We start from the raw sequence: 19,637 nt of genomic DNA, 5'->3' as shown, positions 1-19,637 counted from the left end.
TTGCAAATGATATGACTGTGACAGGGGTTAATATTCAAAATAGTCAAACAGCTCCTACAAGTCAATATCAAAAAACAAACAGCCCTATTAAAAATGGGCAGAAAACCTAAACTGACATTTTTCCAAAGAAGACATACAGATGGTCAACAGACACATGAAAAGATGCTCAACACTGCCAGTCATCAGAGAAAGGCAAATCAAAACCAAAATGAGATACCACTTCACACCTGTCACTATCATCAAAAAGGCCACAAATAATAAATGTTGGAGACGTTGTGGAGAAGAGAGAACCCTCATACACCGTCAGTGGGAATGTAAATGGATAGAGCCACTTTGGAAAACAGTAGAGAGGCTTTCCAAAAACTAAAACTAGAACTACTGTATGATCCAGCAATTCTACTCTTAGGTATAAATCTGAAGAAGACAAAAACACTAATTTGAAAAGTGACATGCTCCCCTACGTTCATGGCAGCACTATTTACAATAGCCAAAGAAATGGGACACAACCTAAGTGTCCATCAACAGATGAATGGATATACAAGATGTGAAACATACATACAGTGGAATATTACTCAACCATATAAAAGAATGAAATAATACCATTTGCAGCAACATGGATATATACACAGAGATAGATATACACACACTGGAGCAAACATAATTTTTATAAAGTATTTAAACATAGTCAAACAAGACAAGATGTTTTTGAACTGTGGTGTTGGGGAAGACTCTTGAGAGTCCCTTGAACTGCAAGGAGATCCAACCAGTCCATCCTAAAGGAGATCAGTCCTGGGTGTTCATTGGAAGGACTGATGCTGAAGCTGAAACTCCAATACTTGGCTACCTGATGTGAAGAGCTGACTCATTTGAAAAGACCCTGATGCTGGGAAAGATTGAAGGTGGGAGAAGGGGACGACAGAGGATGAGATGGTTGGATGGCATCACCGACTCGATGGACATGAGTTTGAGTAAACTCCGGGAGTTGGTGACGCACAGGGAGGCCTGGCGTGCTGCGATTCATGGAGTTGCAAAGAGTCGGACATGACTGAGCGACTGAACTGAACTGAAACCAGACAAGGACTGGAATGTTTCGGATGGGAATAGTTAAGTAACCTGGGAAAGTAGAAGGTAACTGAGACTGGGAAATCAACAGGAGTTATTAGAGTAAGCTTAATTAATCTCTAGGCCATCTCCAAACAGGAAAGTATATGTCCCTTTTTTCATGAAACCCCGCCCATTTAACCCCGAATTCAAGACTCTGTCCTGAATGAAGAAATGGCACATTGAGCTTAGCTTTCCCTCCTGTCCCCATCCTCTCTTAACTGTAAATGGCAAACATGAGGACACGTGTATATACGATGCGCACTTGTTATACTAGGGTTTTTGTAAACTTTTCACCTGTGGTTAACTATCTCACTTTATTTCTCAGTAGCCTTCACGGATGACAAATTCATGAAACTTTTGCTATAATGAACTCAAGTTGGTTTTACCTATTTCAAACCTTAACTAGCTCAGACCCAAATACTACTCATTCATAGGTAGCAGCTAAAAAAAGGAAACTTTAGAACTGTTATGGAAACACTACCAAAACTGAAGACAGCATGCCTCACACGCTGATGTGGTAAGTCCACAGAAACAGGAGGCGGAGGCGGGCGCTGAGACCTGTAAAAACGGCAGGCTGAGACACTCGGGGACAAGTGCACGGTTACTCTTGGAGCACTCCCATAAAGAAAGATGATTCCATCCACTTACACGAGACATGGCAAATGGGTCAATAAAATTTCACGGTTGGGGGACCAAGGGCAGCAGGTGCCAGAGAGAAGTTAGCTGCTGATGAAAATGGACATGGACCTTCTGGTGTAGAGCTTGACGAAACCATCCTTCCCCAAAATCAGAGCTCGTCCCAGACACAGGCCAAATGCCAAATGCCAGCCGGATCCCACACACGTGCACTGGTCCCACCAAACCCTGTCCTCGTGGAGCCCTTATTTCTACAGGCTTTGTGCACAAGCGCTTCCTTCCTTTCTTTCCTTTCAAAGACAAACTCTAGAGAGTTTGCTTGAGGCTAACTGTGTCAGTTGAAAGAACTGTACATAAACTCCAAGAGAGGTCTTTAATGTTTGAGCCATCTTGGAAAAGTGGAATCTTGGAAAGGAAGCAATAGGCTTCGAGTTTATTGTCATGCTTACAATAACCCTCCACGCTTAAACTACTTTATAAACTTCTTCAGGATGTGCATGGAATGGCGTTTTATTCGGCTTTGAATTTTCTTCATTATTCCATTTATTTTCCCCAAACAGGGCCAATGGGGCCATTCTTTTCTGCAAGCAGGCTGGCTTCCACAAAGAACTACAAACCAGAAGGTACGATCACAGTAATATCATCCTGGTTTGCACGGTGTGAACCCTTACACACACTACCTGGTTTGATTTCTGCATGGCATCTGACAGCAGGTTAATAACTTCACAGAAATGTGACGTAAGTACAGGCATCTGAAGTAAGCATATTTAGCTAATGTGAGTGTGTTTTACATTTCAAACATCTTCTCAGCAGCCTTCACTAGGGGCAAACTCATCAAACTTTTGCTATAACAAATTCAAGTTATTTTTATCTATTTCAAACTTTAACTAGCTCAGATCTAAATACTACTCATTCATAGGTAGCAGCTAAAAAGGAAATTTTATAACTGTTATGGAAATACTACAAAGGCCGTAATGTTTATTGCCTAAGAAGATCCCTCTCAGTATTTGATACTGAATATTTCATAATAGATGCCCAATAAATGCTGCTATCTTCTGAGCACACCTGGAATTCGGAAGTCTGTTATAGTCTAGGAAGTCTTCTGTTCTATCCTATACATTATGGTTTCCTGAATCTACTTTAATTCTCCTGCCACAGAAAACAGAAGGTGGAGGCTAGGGTTCACGTTGTCTGCAACCTTCCATGTTGCCTAACGCAGCCTGAGAAATGAATGAATAAGCACGATACTCTTCATGACACAGAATGAAGCATGTACAATGTTTCAGAACAAGTGAAGATTGTCTTCCTTCTGGTGCTGACCTTTCTGCTTCCACAGTTTATCATTAAAGTGCCAGAGACGCTAAGGCTGTGGGTTAGAAACGCAAAATATTTTCCGATTGTGCTGCTTCTGCCCAAAGAAGAAGAAGCGCTGAGGGGAAAACCAAACGCTGTGCTCTCTGCACCTCCAATGCTTTTCTCTCCATAGACACAGCATCGCAGGCACAGCGTCATAACATCCTAGCATCTGAAGTCTACTTCAACCAAGTAAAAGGGAAGGATGGACAGATGACAGGACAGATGTACATGCAGACACTCCCAGATCCCACATCAGGGGCTGTAACTGCCAAGAGAGGGGAGAGAACGTCTCTCTGGAACCATCGACTGCACTCAAGCCATCAGTTTTTTCTCTAACATATATGCCCTTACTGTGGCTGCAAACAATTGATGCTGGATTGTTACTTAACCAGTCCAAGACAAAACAAAATAATACCTCCTGATGAACAGACAGACACACGTCTCCATCCTCAGGTGCAGGTACTACCTCTCTGCCAGTGATTGCTGCTTTTGCTGCAACTGGCTTCAGCTGGAGCCACCTCGACCTGCTCAACAAAAACCAACGAAGGGATTTATCTTTCCAATAAGTTTTGTCAGCGTACGAGGGCCGTCAGTGAGGCGATCCCTAGGTTTTTGGTCCAGGAGTCAGAGCTGTGTGTGCTGGGAGGGGTGTAAGAAGTATAGGAGAGCATGTGGTTGATATGTATGTAACTGATTCGGGGCTTAATAATTCCCCCCAAATCTCTCTCATTATCCTTAAATTCACTACACCTCTTTACAGGATCATATAAGAAAACAACTGACATTCCCAAATGCGGAACGAGTATACAAAAGGAGGATAAATATTGAGTCTTGAATCATTAAAAACCCCCTCACACGTTTCTAAATAAAATGATGTAACACACCACCTTTGTGAATATTTCCAAATCCAACAAATATGTGATTTGAGGCCAAAACTGAGGATCCTCCAGCAAAAGCAAAGTCGTAAGACTTTTCTCTGTCTGCTCATGAAATTCCAGACACTGGATTAGCTCAGAAGCTCCTACGGAATTAAAAGGTATTCTAAGTGTCTTTCACAAAATTAAGATCCAAGTGAAAAAACACACATAATTTAGTGTTTCCTTTCTTTCGTATTCATTTGAGGAGAACGTTTTCTGCAAGCTTCACAAAAGGCACAGGCCAGCGCTCTGGTGACAGTGATCTTCATATTCTTTAGCGTTTTGTTTGAATTCAATTACTGTCTTGTTACTTTAACTACAGTTTCCTCATTCAAGCAATGACAACACAATTACATAAATCTAAAATTTTCAACAGGGATATTACAGCATAGACAAAAACTAATAGAAAATTCTAATCATACATCTGTGCATTACAAAGACCATAATTCTTCAGGAAACCAAGCTCGGTAATCTTGTAAGATCTTAGTAACTTTAAAATACAGAGTCTACTTTGCACACAAAGCAGCATACTGGAGATGCTTACATCTCCTCATTCATGGCAGTATCACTACTGAACTAAGTTGGATAAGCAACTAAGCTGCAAATACATTTCTGATAACTAATAAACTACAACTAAGCTTCAAGTACCCTAATATAATTATTCAAGCCACAAGCCTAAGTGAATTTAATTGAGTCAAAAACTGCAGAATAATTGCTTCAAGTGCAGCTTATTATCGCTGCAATTTTGAGCACAGCAGCAGTTAAGGGAAAGTAAAGGACTTCATTCAAGGCAACAAACATGCATCCACTGGCAACTCTGTACTATAGCCAGACTGTTTGGGGCCACGCAGACCTGTCAGAAGGTAAACACTTTGACCTAACTCACATCAGGTCATCATGTTTCTACTCCTTTGTGAAAGTCACAGGGACCCCGGCCTCCGAGGCCGACCTTACCGTTAGCTCTTTCATTTACAAGATGTCAGAACCACTGCACTGACAATATTTATAGCTATTATCTACTGAGCTCAGTGTAGAAACTGAGGTCATCCAGAGTCCAGCACTGCTGAGCTGGTAAGTGAGGGGACTGGAATTTAAACTCAGGCCTGTTGGAACCCAAAGCTGGTACTTCTTCTCCTACACAACCCCCCACCTCACCACCACCAAAGCGTCACTGTTTTGAGCTTCCCAGGCGGCTCAGTGTTAAAGAATCCGCCTGCCAATGCAGGAGATGTAGGAAATGTGGGCTTGATCCCTAAGAGGGGAAGATCCCCTGGAGAAGGAAATGGCAACCCACTCCAGTATTCTTGCCTGGAGGATCCCATGGACAGAGGAGCCTGGTGGGCTACAGTCCACGGGGTCGCAAAGAGTCAGACACGACTGACTGAGCACACAACACTCACCCACTCACTGTTTCATTTCTTTCTTCTTCTTCTTCTTTTTTTTTTTTCCATTTCTTTCTTCTTAAGAAAGCGTGCATACTGTTACCCACACTGGAGATCACTCATGCACCTATGCTGCCTTGTGACAAAGCCCAAGAAAGTTGGCCATCCCACCTAGCAAATAGGATGAACATTCCAGACCATCTCATCCTTGCCATCTTGATCCACCTTCTTCCTTTTTCTCTGAAAGCACTCCTCCCACCTGAGTCTCAGAGAACCAGCTCAAACTGGTCCTCCAAGTCAACTCTCTCTACACATAGGGAAAGGTGGTGGGATCTGGATCTTACCATCTTTTCATTTCAGGGAATCACTTCCATGGAGGAGAAAGACTTGGTGCTTCTGCTTCAGCAACCACAGAAAAGGGCTCTGGGAACACACACTGTCCATTTTCCCACCTTTTATCATCCACTGGCTTTCTTGTTTGTGAGTTGGTAAATGAGAGAACATTCACCTATGTTATAGACATGAATCATGGCAAGACTGGATGGCTATGCCTGGCCTGTAGCTGGGGCAAAGAGTTGATGCTTCCATGGTGGAGAAATGCTTCAGGCGAGTCAGTAGGGGTGGGATTTGGGGAATGGAAAAGTGGCAGTGATATGTCAAGCATCAGAAACAGCAAGCTAAGCCCAGCATTCGGGAGGCTGGATTTTATTTTCCTCCTGAAATTTAATCCATTTGCTGAGTGAATCAAACTACAGACCCCCAAGCTCTGTGAGACACTCACTGGAGGTGTTTTAGAGAGGATGACACACTTCACCCCTTCACTGATTTCTTTTGCACACAGACTCATGGGCAGGCACGGTGCGTGCTGCTGGAGATACAGAAAGAACAGGGCTTGTCTGTGTCTATCAGAGGCTCACAGCTGTGTGTCAGGGAGGGGAAAACACGTTCCACATTAGAGAACTTTAAGTAGAAGAAGTCCTTTGTCACACTTGCCCCTATGGGAGGCCGATGGGCATCCTGTTGTCCTGGTGATGAGAAGACGGCGAGCATGTCAGAAGTGACCCACAGAGCACATGCTGACCCTCAGCTAACGCTGCCATCCAGGCATCCATAGACCCCTAAATCCACAGATCCCTAGTTTTGTCTTGCAGAGTAACCCAGGAAATTGAAGGATCAAAATCCTATCACTTCTACTACTATTTATAGCAGCAGATCTTCCCAACCCAGGGATCGAACCCAGGTCTCCTGCACTGCAGGCGGATTCTTCACCAGCTGAGCCAAGCTGGGGAAGCCCTAGAGGTGACATAAATTACCAAAGTCACACAGCTGACAAATTCAGGACACAAACCACAAGAAGGGAACAGAGATACTTGACCTGGAGTCCACGGACGGACATGAGAGCTTCTGTGAGCCTCATCTAATCAGGAGATTATGAGACTGTTTCTTTTTTGTTGCTTATTTTTACAGTTTTAAAAGTTTTTTTTAAAATTATGAAAGTATGATAACACATTTACAGGAGACTTGAAAAATACAGAACAAAGTTACATATAGCTCCACTATATATTACAATTGTGTTTTTAGGTAGATTAAGGTTTTTAGTTGGCATTTCAATATCAAACTCTCCAAAATTAATAGAATTAACAGATGGAAAAATGGAAGGATATAGTATATCTGAAAAGCACTATGAACCAGTTCAGCATAGTTAAGATTTATAACAATTTTTCATGCTACCTCAGGATACAAATTCTATTCAAGTTCCCAAAGACTACAAACCAGGAGACACTGGGACATATCCAGGGACATAAAACAAAGGTGCAAAATTTTCACAATAGGAGACTTTTTTTCTGGTTGGCAGATCCACAGCTTTTATCAGACTCTCTGAAGGGATCTATAATCCCAGGGTAGGGATCAAGACACCATCAGTTCAGTTTAAGCTCATGAACGGAAAACAGTTCAGCGTTTCGACATCGACCTTCCTGCTGGGCCAAGTACCCAGGGTGTCCACGTGTTTGTCTGGGAATCCTCTATATCTGACTCTGATCTTCCTACACCTGTCGTATAACTACTACCTTTGAAGCTATTCAAGTGTAAGAGGAAATCGAAAATTACCTACTGCCTACTTCCAAAGCAGGCAGAATTTATTAATTGTTGCTTACTTTTGAAATTTGGGGAGAAAAACATTTGTTATAGCCTCATTTTTTTCTCCTTGTTTCAAAAGCAACTCATTAAGTAACTAATTAGATAGAAGTTGCTCTGAAAACCCTAATGCCTCCAGGGATGGTGCTGTAAAAAGAAGAAACACCTCTGTCTCTCCACAGACAGGAAGCCAACGCACTGCAGGAAACCCCGGCTGCCCTCAGTACATACCCTTTCTCCGCTGATCTGCAGACAGGGGCTTTTATTGCATCTGTAACACTAAGTTCTATTATTTCCGTTTCAGCTTCCAGTCAACGTCAGTTGTGGGGTTAATCTTCTTGGTATATTATTTTTATCAGGGCTCACCCAGGATTATTTGGTTTGAAGCAAAAACGAAAAAGTTGTCCTGAATCTGCAATATGCTGGCTGTGTGATTTTGGTAATTTACTTAACCTCTCTGAGCCTTATTTCCTCCTGCACAAAATCCTACTACTGACTTAGGAGTCTGGATTGTTGCTCTGGGGCTCTGATGACCTGTCCTGGGGTCACTAGGGCAGTGCTTTCATCTCTTTTACATATTGGATTTGTCTTGTTTTCTTTGCGGAATAGGTTTCTGTTACTAAAACAGGGGTCCAAAAATCACTGGGCAAGATGGTCTGTAAAATGCCTTAAAAGTCAAAATTCTATGATTTCCTAGAACAACACCTTCTGGAATGGACACAAACCCTCACCAAATGCTGAAAATCAGAAGAACCACTCAAATATCATCGTTAATGACAACACGGACAGTAAGGGCTCATTCAACGGCAGATTAAAATCTTCATTCTAAGAATAGTATTCTGTGCTTAAAAAATGCTTTCCTCATAGCAATGGTGTGACTGGCACTATCTCCAAATGTGGAATTGAACCAGATTTGCCCAAGATCGCTCAGCTAGAATGGGGAAGGGCTGGGATGTGAAGTCAGAAGCATCCATGTGTTCTCCCAACTGCCAGCAAAGAAGGCTATTGGCAAGATGAAATGGCCACCCCCGGGCCCCCATAACACCCTTGTAATGAGAAGGTAAAATTAATGAAATGCATCAAGGGGGCTTCAAGGCATGAGCTTCAAAGTATTAAGGCTTTATGATTTGTAATGGCTGAAGAATTGATGCTTTTGAATTGTGGTGTTGGAGAAGACTCTTGAGAGTCCCTTGGACTGCAAGGAGATCCAACCAGTCCATCCTAAAGGAAATCAACCCTGAAAATTCATTGGAAGGACTGATGGTGAAGCTGAAACTCCGATCCTTTGGCCACCTGATGCGAAGAACTGACTCATTTGAAAAGACCTTGATGCTGGGAAAGATTGAAGGCGGGAGGAGAAGGGGACAACAGAATATGAGATGGTTGGATGGCATCACCAACTTGATGGACATGAGTTTGAGCAAGCTCCAGGAGTTGGCAGTGGACAGGGAGGCCTGGCGTGCTGCAGTCCATGAGGTCGCAAACAGTCGGACACGACTGAGCCACTGAGCTGAATTGAACTGATTTGTGATGGCACAGCAGCTTTCACCTGCCAAAGTTCTTCACTGGTAATCATATTCTCTGACTGTGTACCATATGACTTGGTACTGGGAGAGTGGAGGGTTTATTTGTTTTTTCAAATCAGAGCCAGAAATTCTAATCATCCCAAGTCTTAAATGTTTTTCAGATTATTTCAAGAAATAGGACGTGTATATATCTACATTCCTATCTATCTACTCGTGTGTGTGTATATATCATACGACCTTAAAACACCCTGTTGCTTGTGAACCTGAGTTTTATTTGGGACATCAAACACTCCTTTTCAGCTTCCTGAAAACTGGAATCCGACAGTGCCCTTTCCAGTCCCTCAAAGTCACACCCAGATGACATAATTCCCCCACAGAGTGTAACTTTATGTCCAAGTCGCTCTTCCAGTTTCATATATTCCCCTCAAATTCTGTTCTTTTATGCAGGATTCTGTCATGTGAAGTTCAGTTTTCTTCTCTCTCTTTGAGAACGAGACCAACCCTCTGCTGCTTCCCATCCTTCCCAGGCCATCACAGCACTGGAACCCTCTCAGGTGGGTGCTGAAGAATTGATGCTTTTGAACCGTGGTGTAGGAAAAGACTCTTGAGAGTCCCTTGAACAGCAAGGAGATCAGACCAGCCAATCCTAAAGGAAACCAGCCCTGAATATTCATGGGAAGGACTGATGCTGAAGCTGAAGCTCCAATACTTTGGGCACCTGATGCGAAGAACAGACTCATTGGAAGAGACCCTGATGCTGGGGAAGACTGAAGGCAGGAGGAGAAGTGGGTGACAGAGGATGAGATGGTTGGATGGCATCACCGACTCAATGGACATGGGTTTGAGCAAACTGGGAGATAGGGAAGGACAGGAAAGCCTGGCATGCTGCAGTCTATGGGGTCGCAAAGAGTCAGACACGTCTTAGCGACTGAACAACAACATGTAAGCAGGTCCTGTTTCCCCATATCGCCTCCAGGCCCCACAAACATTCTACCTCCCCAGGTGGACCGCTCCACCCTGCCGCTGAAAATGCAGACCCCCCAGCTGGGAATTCCTCTTGTCTCCTGACCTCTAGCTGCTATGTCCAGCTCTCCTTTCCTCTTCTCTGCCTCTTGACTCTGACTGTAGGGATGATCATACTAAATGAAACAAGTCAGAAATAGATAGGCAAATACCCCATGGTATCACTTATATGTGGAATCTAAAATGCAACATGAATGAACTTATCTATGAAACACAAAGAGACTCACAGACATAGAGGGTGGGCTTGTGGTTGCCCAAGGGGAACGATAGATTGGCAGGTTGGGATTAGCAGATGCAAACTGGTATAAATAAGATGGTTAAACAACAAGGTCCTACTGTATCGCACAGGGAACTGTATCCAGTATCCTGTGGTAAACCATAACAGAAAAGAATACTTTTTAAAATGTATATAACTGAACCACTCTGCTATACAGCAGAAATTAACACAATGTTATAAAGCAACAATAGTTTAATAAAAAAATTAAAAATAAATAAAAACCTTCCTCCCATCCAACAGCTGTCTAATAAGTGGATGGGGTATTATGCAGCCATTAAAATTTAAAATATGTTTACTTGACTCTCCTATCCAGGGATCCAACTTAAGATACATTTAGTGTCATAATTTTAGAATCTCCGGTGGGAACACTGTAACAACCTCAAACATTCTAACAAGAAGAATACAAATCTTGTACTCAAAATAGAGAAGGAAAGTTCTTTCATTCATTTTAACACCTACATCACCACCATTCAAGGACATCTCTATTGTATATTTCCAAGAGGCAAAAATGGGCATACATTTCAGATTTTGTGGTTTGATGACCATCTTTCTCTGAGCAAACCTAGTACTTATGGGGTGGAATCTAGCCTTCCACGGACATGGACACCCACTATTGTCAAGAGGAATCACATGAGTGCGCCAGAAGACAGACCTTGGAAAATGTTCTGAAAGAGCTCCCTGCCCACCTTGGTTTCCCATGTTAATCACTAGACCATGCTGGTGCTTTTTAGTCCACCATCTCCACCTCCACAGGGGCGTCAGACACAAATTTTTGAAAAGCCAGTGTTCCATATTCACAGCTTAGCAGTTTGAGAAAATGCTCAGCATCTTGTGCAGTTTCTGAGAAGAAAGCAGTTTTTCTCAAGATCGAGTAGGAGAAGCTAAAGTTCTCTAGACATTGATCAGATGCTAGTAAGGGAAGCTACACATCTCTAAAAATTGATCAGATATGATTCCCTGGTCGGGAAGATCCTCTGGAGAAGGAAATAGCAACCCACTCCAGCATTCTCGCCTGGAGAATCCCATAGACAGAGGAGCATGGTGGGCTACAGTCCATGGGGTTGCAAGAGTCGGTCACGACTTAGCAAGTAAACCACCACCACCACTACTAAGGAAATAAAATACACAGTGCCATGGAAAATTCTATCATCAAGACTATTCTATCACTGGTGTGTTCTGTAAAGTTGCTGGTGGAGGGCTGCATTCCAGATTCTACAGCATCCGAGCCACCGGTGCTAAAAGTAGCCGGCCGCCACCATGGAAGCCGGCCCAGGACAGTGACTCAATGTCTGTGCTCTGGCCGTTTTTCTCAAGAAGGGATTCACAGCAAACTTTGACTCCAATGCCATAAGCTCAGCCTGGAACCGGAAGCTGAACCCAGCGACAGGATCTGCTGTTTGGTGCTTGACTCAGGCAGCACCTGCTCCAATGAAAACACAGGATTCACAGAACTGGTAAGACACACACAATCCATCAGTGGTTGAAGGGGGGCCAGGACAGGCCTCACAGTGACCTCTCTGTATTCTTCCATGAATGACTGTGACTAGCTGTGACCGTATTTTGTCTTGTATCAACTCTGCCATAACTTTGTACCAGAAATTTTAACCATTAATAATTCAATGTGGTCTGTTCACCAACAGTTATTGTTAAGTTTTTGATTTTTGTTTTATTTTTATTTTACATTGGCATATATACTTGATTATGGCTTCCCAGGTGGCACAAACAGTAAAGAACCCACCTGCCAATGCAGGAGACCTAAGAGATATGGGTTCAGTCCCTGGGCTGGGAAGATCTTCTGGAGGAGGGTATGGCAACCCACTCTAGTATTTTTGCCTGGAGAGTCCCATGGACAGAGGAGCCTGGCGGGCTACAGTCCATGGGGTTGCACACAACTGAATTAGTTTAGTGCACACACCTGATGAACAATACTGTGTCAGTTTCAGGTGTAGAGCAAAGTGATTCGGTCACACATGTACATGTATCCATTCTCTTTCAGATTCTTTTCCCATTTAGGTTATTACAGACTACTGACCAGCGTTCTCTGTGCTATACAGTAGGTCCTAGTTGGTTATCTATTTTAAATGTACACACTGCTATTGCTAAAGTTATGGATGTTCCGAAGGAGGGTGACACATTATACACATTTTACACGTTTTTCAGTAATTGGTTTTGTCTCAATCTTTTAGCAAAGCCAGGTGGAATACGGCACATAAAAAAAGAGTTTGATAAGAGTCAACTGTGAACAAATACCGATCCTTTATAGGTACCGGGGGTGACTAAAGGCCTATCGGGGACATGACAGTAAAGAGTTCTGGAAAGTAAAAGGCAGACGGGGAGAAGCATGGAGAAGAAACTTCCTGGACTTAACCACTTTCCCTGGGCTATTTAAAAAGATACTTTCCACCCTCCTCTCTTTCATTTATTTCCTCACATTAAGGAACACAAGATGCCCAAGTCAAGAAGGAAATGTCAGTCTCATGAAAAATTACAGCAAGTGGGATGCAGGCTGAAATTTCACCCAAACACATGGTTACCTCCTCCTTGTGACTTTAAGGCCACAAGGCATCCAGATGCAAATTTGAAAAAGACATTTCAGTTCATTCCGTGTTTCCAAAGGATGTCTGAAACAAGAATACACACCCTATACCTGTCTGATGTTTTTAAAGCAAGGACTTCAAGCCACCAGTGACCTCTAAAATCTTTTAGAGAATTGCCTCTTCACCCAGTTAAATTCTTGTCCTCAATTTTCAGGACTCAATCATCAGACTCATCCAGTCTTGTCTTTCTCAGTGAGAGAGGGTGAAAGATATCTATTACAAAACCAAATCAGTTAATGCCAAAGACAGGCACAGCTCATTTCCATAAAAAATAATAAAGCTGCAATTCCTGATGAGCTGGAAACATGGTGACTGTTCATTACTGTAAGTGGTGAGCCTCTTTGCAATTTCGGCAGGCACATTGGAGCTGAAGATGTTTCGGTGAAGGTGAACAGAAAGCATTTATCCAACCCTTTATGTCCCCTAGCTTTTCTTTGTGGAACACTGGGAAGTCCCGGCAAAGCTTTCTGTGGCAACCCCATGACTAAAGAGGAAGCGCAGGACCAAGTTTAATGTGACACTTGCTGATAAAGTATAACACAGCAGACTGCGTTCCATGCAGAGAGAGTATTTTTCAGAAAGGAAAGTCAGCTGGTTCCCATCTGTTTTGAATGTGGGCTGTGGATGCAGCAGATCTTGGGGGGTGTGGGTTTTCATGTAGTAGATTAAGTGAGCAGAATACTACTAGAGCTCATCATCAGTTCTGGTGAAGTTCACAGGATACAAAACTAATACAATCCCATTTATCATTGCATTTCTATACCATAACGATGAAAATTCAGAAACAGATATTGAGGAAACAATCCCATTTATCATTGCATCACGAATGGCAGAATTCCTTTTCCTTCCTCAGGTAGGAAGGAAAGTTTTGAAAGAACAGACCTGCACTCTCAACACTGCAGCACACTGATGAAAGGAACTGAAGATGACACAGAAAGATATACCATGTTCTTGGACGGGAAGAATCAATATCGTTAAGATGAACATATCACCCAAGCCAATGCACAGATTCAGTGCAATCCCTATCAAATCATCCATGGCACTTTTCACAGAACTAGGACCAAGAAAAAGTTTTCTATTTATACGGAAACACAAAAGACCTTGAATAGTCAAAGCAATCTTGAGAAAGAAGAAGGAAGTTGGAGGAATCAGGCTCCCTGACTTCAGAGTATATAATAAACCTACATTGATCAAAACAGTATGGTATGGTACTGGCACAAAAACAGCAGCAAAAGCTCAGAAATAAACCTATGCACCTAAGGCTAATTAATCTACGACAAAGGCGGCAAGAATATACAATGGAGAAAAGATAGTCTCCTCAATAAGTGGTGCTGGAAAAACTGGACACCTACATGAAAAAGGATGAAATTAGAACATTCTCTAACATCATGTACAAAAATAAACTCAAAGTGGATGAAAGGCCTAAATGTAAAACTGGATACCATGAAACTCCTTGGGGAAACCATAGGCAAGAACACTCTTTGACACACACTGCAGCAATATCTTTTTAGACTTCTTTTAAGGCAGCATGTGACTTACATCCCAGAAGACTGGGAACTACCTGTGGACAGGAGGACACACAGATTACAGCTTTGCGCTGGTGTTTGCTTCACTGCTACATTGGTCTCTCCAGTAACGAGACTATATATCCTTCCTCAGAGAAGAGCATCACTCAACGCCCCTTCCTTTCCTCAACAACGTCACACTGCTGTGCCTTTGCTCCCTCAGCTGCAGGACCCACCCTGGCAACTCCAGGCCCTGAGCTCTTCTTCTGAACCTGCTCTTGCTTGGACACCCATGACTTCTGAATTCTCCCCCTCAAATCCTTCACACATCAACCCATTTTGCAGTGAAAGTGCTTCTTTTTCTCTCCTTGCTCTGGAAACTCACAAATCCTACAGGTGTTTCCAGACAAACTTAAGAGTCTGGCATCCCTATCCTTCGCCAGTTCCTTCAAGTTACCTTTTCATCCAGAGAGTCTTAGATAAGTTGGTCCATGGGCAGAAAGGCTTATTTAAAACCAGAGACATCACTTTGTTGACAAAGGTCCATCTAGTCAGAGCTATGGTTTCTTCCAGTAGTCATGTATGGATGTGAGAATTGGACTATAAAGAAAGTTGAGCACCGAAGAATTGATGCTTTTGAACTGTGGTGTTGGAGAAGACTCTTAAGAGTCCCTTGGACTGCAAGGAGATCCAACCATTCCATCCTAAAGGAAATCAGTCCTGAATCTTCATTGGAAGGACTAAAGGACTAAAGCTGAAGCTTCAATCCTTTGCCCACATGATGGGAAGAGCTGACTCATTGGAAAAGACCCTGATGCTAGGAAAGATTGAGGGCAGGAGGGGAAGGGGCAGCAGAGGATGCGATGGCTGGATGGCATCACCAACTCAATGGACATAAATTTGAGCCAACTCTGGGAGTCAGTGAAGGACAGAGGAGCCTGGTGAGCTGCAGTCCATGGGGTTGCAAAGGGTCGGACGCAACTTAGCGACTGAACAGCAACAGCAACATGGGCAGAAAAGAATGTGATTTACACGAGTGCAACTGCCATCACTGACACCTTATGAGTCATGAGAGAACCCTCTGTCCTACTAAGAAACTCTTAAGTAAGTCACGTTTGCACTTCCAAGCACTGAACCTCAATACTCTGCTTCTTCTTTCCCCTCTTTCCCCCCTCCCTCCTCTTCTTTCTCTTCCTTTTCTCCTTCCCCCTCTTTTTATTACTACATTTGCCTTCACTGCAGTTGCCTCACATTGCCTCTTCTTTTAAGACAGTTACACAAAAAATTTAACTGTCATGATGGTCAAAGTGAGATCCTCTGTTTAAGTATCTCGTTCAACCCCTGAAAGAGGCAGCAAGACCACATACAAAAAGCACTGGTCAGGGAAGGTCAAGTCGTCATCCGCATGTCCTTAGGAAGGCCCACCCTCTCAAAATTCTCGGCTCCATGCACTGTGCTTTATTTATTCTTTAAAAGTTTGTTTATTTGGCTGCACTGGGTCCTAGTGGCAGCACATGAGCTCTTCAACCTTGTTTGAGGCATGCAGGATCTAGTTCCCTGACCAGGGGTCAAACCCGAGCCCCCTACATTGGGAGTGTGGAGTCTTAGCCACTGGACCACCTGGGAAGTCCCTCCATGCCTGTTAATGCTCACTTTATTGTTGTTTGTAAAATTCTCTTCACTTCAGAAAACACTTCTATAGTGCCATTATCATTACAAACAATTAGATTTTTTTTTTTTTTTTTTAGGTTTAGTCTTTTAAAATTGTTTATTGAGCTGAAATTCACTTAACATGGAATGAACTATTTTGACAAGTACAGTTGGGCGGTACTTAGTACACTCACAGAGCTGTCGACCATCACCTCTATTTCTAAGACTATCATCACCACCAAAGAAAATTCCAGTTGCATTAGTGGTCACTCTCCATTCCCAGCAGCCCCTAATAATATCCCCAATCTAATCTAACCAATCAGTCAACACCAGGTCCCAGGGCCCATCATTTACTAGGAGAAGAGACACATGGGACCTACATATTAGGACTTGTGCAGCTCAGAAAAAAACTGAGAAGCAACAAAAATAACCGACAGGGGCTTCCCTGGTAGCTCGGACGGTAAAGAGTCTGCCTGCAGTGCAGGAGACCCGGGATCGATCCCTGGGTCAGGAAGATCCCCTGGAGAAGGAAATGGCAACCCACTCACCTCTGGCAGGACTATCAGAGCTACCGGTTTTCAGATCAAGGGAAGTTATGGAGGTGACTGAACTTAACAAAGAGCAAAAGATTCAGGCTCGTCCACAGAACATAGAATATTTCCATATGAAGAGATTTTGCTGAAGACCTTTAAAGAAAAGGGATATCTGCATTTATCTGTGAGATTCCTCAGCCAGAGAAGGTGGAAGGGATCACAGGATGCGGTCTTCCTGCTCTGGGATTCTGTGATGTATGAGGCCTGCCTGTGTGTGCATGTGCATGAGTGCCTGGGCACGTATCCACACACATACAGTTACAGAGTCTGCATCCCTGCTCGCTGTGTGAGAAACAGTGTGTTCCGGCTGACTGGGATCACGGAGATGGAGCCTTCTGTCTCCTCTGTCTCTCAGGAGCACCTGAGTTGGGCATTTTCCAACTGTAAGCCATTTGACGTGAGGATAGTACAGTTTAAAAAGGGAGAGAAAGTACCTTAATTTAGTTCTCTAAGGTAGGATCTAGTTTGTGAGAATATGCTATATCAAATTAGCCTCTGATTTTTCTACTTCACTTACTTGGCTAACCTCTGGGTACATCTGAAGTGAAGGTGCTGGCCAGGGTGGATTCTGTTTTCACCAACAAGCCTCCGTAACACCTGACTGGCTTTGGAATCAAAGGGTGGATTTAATTCCTTCAGCTTAAAAGATGTATTGTTTCCAAGCATCTCTGGGGTTTTTTTATACGTCATTTAAAAATAACTTTTAGCATCTTCAGAGAGAAGGGAAAACAGTTTTCTAGAAGTCTATTTCCCATTTCACTCCAGTAGGTGCATCGTGGGTGCTCAGTCAGTCATGTCCAACTCTTGGCGACCCCATAGACTGTAGCCTGCCAGGCTCCTCTGTCCATGGGATTTCCCAGGCAAGAATACTGGAGCAGGTTGCCATTTCTTCCTCCAGGGGATCTTTCCGACCCAGGGATCGAACTCACATCTCCTGCATTGGCAGGTGGGTACTTTACTGCCGAGCCACCTGGGAGGCCTAAAACACATTACACCGTTTCCTTTAAAAAAAAAAAACAAAACAAAACTCCCACATAATCATCACTTTATAGTACATATTTTAGAAAACAGGTTGGAAAAACTCGGCAATCTATAATTAACAGGTAAAATCAATTGGTTTTATGCTATTTCTTGGTTTTTTTTTTTTTCATTAATCTGCAGTAATCCTCAGCATAAAATAGCTAATTCCAGCTGCCACCCATGTGCCTGGCTCCCAACTACCAAGGCAGGTAAGAAACTGTAATACGTGTGTTAGTGTGCTGAGAACAAAGTGGTCGTCTATTGCAACAGCCAAAAATGTGTAAGCATCATGCCACATTAAATCCACATCCTTGGTAATGCTAAGAGTTTCAACCAGGAAGCAATGCTTGGTGATTTGAAGGTAGTCATGAAGTTAGTACAACACAACACAATCAAAAGATCTCCAACCCAACAATCAAATCACAAACAGGCATCTATCTCTTTCTCTCTCCTAAAATAAATTGGATCATATTTCTCCCAGCCTGGGTAAGGGGCCATCCCCAAAGCATCAGGAGTCAAAAAGAAGAAAATTATATGAAAGAGTGGCGGAATCATTAAGAGCTCGGCAGTCAAAACACAGAAACAACTCAAATATCTTCTGAAAACTGACAGATAATGGAGGAAGAAGAAACAGTTTTCATGAACTATTTGATTTTCCTCTTTGTTTCTGGGGCAGTTAAAATTTTAACAAATGTCCCCTAAAGGTATATTTATTGTATTTCACTTAAAAATTTTTTTTTAATGCGGACCATTTTAGAAGTCTTTTATTGAATTTCCTACAATATTGCTTCAGTTTTATGTTTTGGTTTTTTGGCCACGAGGCATGTGAGATCTTAGTTCCCTGACTAGGGATCGAACCCATGCTCCCTGCATTGGAAGTCTTAACCACTGGTCCACCAGGGAAGCGAAGCTAGTGGTGTATTTATTTTAGATGCAGTATCTCCATCCACCAATCCCATTTTGCTTCTCCTCTCCTAACTCTGCTGCTGACCTTTTATTTATTGGACTATGGGCTCTGGGAATTCTTCAGGGTTAAGGTGACACCACTCTGAGGAGAGTGGAAAGGGCCCTCCCCACTGCCTGGGGTGAGACAGACTCTTCTGGACGTCCCACCAGCTCCCAGAAGCCAGGTCATGCCACCTGAAGTCTTCCACGATTACAGCGTGTTCAAGTATAAGGGATTTCCCAAGATAAAAAGTATAACATCAAACAAGGGCTTATCCATCCTCCCAAACCCACAACCTAATGAAACATTTCCAGGATTCTGGCATGTGAGGGTATCAAGCAGACTGAGAACAAAACTGAACAGGAACCATGGACCTTCTTTTACGTAACAGCCTGGGCTTCTGAGGGCCCACCCTTGGGTTTAGACCCATGAATAGCAATGCACTGTCCCCTGGTCTGAGATGCTACCCCAGTCCTTGCTAGAAGCTGGAAGCCCAGGGCAGGTTTATTTTACAGCTAGTGAGGAGGAGCTCGGTAATAAGAGGAAGCCCTGTCAGTAACCAGAGGTTAATTCCGGTTGGACATGTTACTTTATTGAACACACACCCCGGAGGAAGGCTTCGTTTGCCTCGTGTGAACCTGCGTCCAGGCCACCCTGAGCATTAACCCTCACACAAGCTTGCCGACTGCATAGCAGGGTTCCAAGATTTCCATAATGACAAAATCTTCTTCCCAGAAGAAACAAAACTGCACTTAAGTTCTGTAGATGATGATCATACAACCAATAAGATGGTCTCATTTTTGGTGGAAAACTGGGATTTGAGGAAATGACCAAAAACATGCAGTTTGCACTGCATACTAAGTAGATCCACTGAACAGATCCAAAGTTGCCTTCGGAAGGTCTCTGAAGAGTTGATGATGGGACTGTCACACGGGGCCCCCCCAAAGAGGCCCTTTGCCTTCTCTGAAC

The 19,637-nt window shown here is 43.2% G+C and overlaps 1 protein-coding gene across 2 annotated transcripts in view; it reads right to left on the bottom strand.

Moving 5' to 3' along the window:
• The window catches only part of DPP6 (dipeptidyl peptidase like 6), a 795,051-nt gene that overhangs the window by 510,035 nt on the left and 265,379 nt on the right, over nt 1–19,637 (bottom strand). The window lies entirely within an intron of this gene.

This window comes from Dama dama, chromosome 18, assembly GCF_033118175.1.
Source record: "Dama dama isolate Ldn47 chromosome 18, ASM3311817v1, whole genome shotgun sequence".
Taxonomy (NCBI): Eukaryota; Metazoa; Chordata; class Mammalia; order Artiodactyla; family Cervidae; genus Dama; species Dama dama.
This window is presented reverse-complemented; position numbering and strand designations above follow the sequence as displayed.